This window comes from Belonocnema kinseyi, chromosome 9 (assembly GCF_010883055.1).
Source record: "Belonocnema kinseyi isolate 2016_QV_RU_SX_M_011 chromosome 9, B_treatae_v1, whole genome shotgun sequence".
In the NCBI taxonomy this organism is placed as follows: domain Eukaryota; kingdom Metazoa; phylum Arthropoda; class Insecta; order Hymenoptera; family Cynipidae; genus Belonocnema; species Belonocnema kinseyi.
The window spans coordinates 84,652,020-84,654,929 of NC_046665.1; the positions used below are offsets into that span (position 1 = coordinate 84,652,020).

The 2,910-nt window shown below is 29.1% G+C and overlaps 1 protein-coding gene across 1 annotated transcript in view; it reads left to right on the forward strand.

The window, feature by feature from the left end:
* LOC117179378 (division abnormally delayed protein) overlaps positions 1-2,910 on the forward strand; it is a 165,699-nt gene that overhangs the window by 71,046 nt on the left and 91,743 nt on the right. The gene's annotated exons all lie outside the window — the stretch shown is intronic.

Sequence of the window (2,910 nt, forward strand, 5' to 3'; positions counted from 1 at the left end):
CAGAGCCAGAGTAATCTGGATTAGGTATGATGATACGTTCATCATTTTCATCGGAATCCCATTCCGATTCGGAGTTTGTTGCAATTTTTGAGGCTTTACGCTCTGGCATTTTTTTTTGCTGGGTGTACTCGAAAATTCCCAGGATGACAATGCGGTGAAGGTGTGGTTTGATGTCAGAGTGCAATAACAGTTTGCAAAAATTGTTCAAATGCAAAATCCAAAATTTTGCTCAAAGCGCTTCGAAAAAATTCAGGCGTATTCCTTGGCTGATTACAAGAACTTTTTATTCTTGATGATTTTTCCGAAAAGCGCATCGTTTATTGTAAAAAAATTCATGAATGTTTTCACAAAAATTTTGCCATTAAGACGCCATTTTGAAAATACTAAAACGAAAAATCGATTTTTGAACCATGGATTCTCAAAGTTTAGACATTTATCCCACCCGTTAGTGAGATTCCAGGTTGGAATCACCGTCGGAAAGAGGAGATCTTAAGCAATAAAAATATATGTGTCTCAATTTTTTCTAGTGTCGAATAGTCTTAGTTATTGGCCGTTGAAAAGCAGTGTCCCGGTAGTGGCGTTTTGGCCGTTTAAGGGTTAAACTACTGAGGTAGGAAATCACTAAAAGACAAGCATTGGAAGCGCCCCCTACGAGGAAAAGTGTTATTTTAACACCTTTTAAGGATTTAAGCGTGGGAATCAATATTTTCAAACAATCAATACTTTGGTCGGACATACTTTTATTTTTGTCAGACAAACTTTGGGTCGGATATCTCTTAAAAATAAATTTGTGAAACGTCTTAAGCGTTGTTTTAACATCCCTTAAATAATTAAGCAAGGAAATTGAAATTCTTTTTATTTATTAAATGGGAAATAAATAATTGGATGACGAATCCACGGGAAAATCTTACAAAGTCAGATGACGTGGCGCCTCGTCCCTCTGTTTAAACTTATTACAATGAACCGCAAAAAAATCAATATTTTTATGAAATTTAGTTTAATTAAACTTTTGTATATAATTTTATAATTTAAAAAGTACGTAGTGATTTGAATATGCAATAATTTGATTATGCAATATTTTAAGAGTCGGTTGTCGCTTGGTTTTCGTAATATCGTAAATGTGGGAGGTTGACCTACACTACTGACGGATAGTATCGGACCACTAACCGGGTAACCTAATAAAAATTAGCCTTGACTTTGAAGGCGATGACGCCTTCCAGAATATAGATAAAAATGTTTTTGAAAACCCGTTGGGAAGATTATTACATTCTGCGTTAAATGAGCGCTAAGGAATATAATTTTGCTCCATGGGTATTTAATTATCACGTGTGAAAGACAAACATAAAATTCCAATTTTTTAATAATGACGTACTTCAGTTTTAAATCTTGATAGGAGTTAGAAAAGAGAATCTATTGGTTTTACATTTTATACAATTGATCTCTTTTGGATTTGACCTTCCATTTGAACTATTAAATATTAAAAAATATTCCCAGGTACACGATATAATAACTTTCTTTGTGCGTACATGATTATATTTAAAATACATTATCGCATTTTAGTTTGACGAACTTCTTCAAAATAGGAATTTCGTTTCTGTTAATTCTTCTTTTTTAGTTGAAAATTGATGTATTTTTGGTAGAAAATTAATTTTATATCTTGAAAAATCGTCTTTCTGCTTAAAAATTGCTTTTAATTGTTTGTTTAAACGTTATTTTCTTCAACTGAAAATTTGATTATTCTATTTTCGATTGCAACTTAATGTTATTCAGTTTTAAGTTCAACTACTTAGTTTAAGAATCATTTATTTTGTTAAAAATTCGTCTTAAAAAATTAACAATTTTGCGAAGAAATCATCTTTTTGGTTGAAAATTTAACTATTTGATTGACAGTTTACTTGTTTGTTTTTTTTTTTACATTTTTTTGTTGTAGAAAATTAATATTCTTGGTTGAAAATTTATTGATTATTTTGAAAATGTAATTACTTTGTTAAAAATGTATGTTTCGGTTGAAAATGCATAATTTTAGTTGAAAATTAAAACTATTATATTTTTCTTTGAGAATTTATCTCTTTTGTGTAAAATGATTCTATTGGGTAGAAGTTTGAACAATTTGGTTAAAAAATTGTTTTTTAATCAAGATTCTTCATTTTAGTTGAAGATTCATCTCTTTGTTTGAAAATTTTAATATTTTGTTGAAAAATCCTAATTTTTTGTTAAGAGTTTATTTTACAACTGAAAATTAATCTATTCCAAATAAATATTCATTATTTTCGTGGAAAACTCATCTCTAGTTGAATATTTAACTATTTTGTTGAAAAATCGTTATTTTTGGTTAAAAATTAATTTTTTACCTGATAATTTAACTATGAATTTTTGGTGGCGATTTTATCCTTTGTAGTTGATAATTCGTTTTATGTTTGAAAATTTAACTATTTGGTTGTAAAATCGTTGTTCTCTGGTTGAAAATTAATTTTTTTACTGCAAATTTTACTTTGCCACTCAGATTCGTAATTTTAGGTGAAAACTTCATCTCTTTGGCTAAAAATTTAACTGCTTTCTTGAGAATTCGTTCTTTTTTGGTTCAAAATTAATTTTTGGATTTAAAATTTAACTATTCCATTTTTAGTGGAAAATTATCCTTTTTAAATAAAAATATAACTATTCAGGTAACAAATGATTTTTTTAGTTGAAAATACAACAACTTCGTTTAAAATTCATATATTTTGTGGAAAATTCATCTTTTTCGGTAGAAAGTGAATATTTTTGATTAAGAATATATGTTTTTTATTAGAAACTCAACTACACCAAATTCTCGCTTTCAGTTAAGTATCGGAGGTTGCCTTCAAATGGCCTTGGACTGATTTCGGGGGGACAGAAACGTGAACAGTGAGGGCCGCCTGACTCATTTCC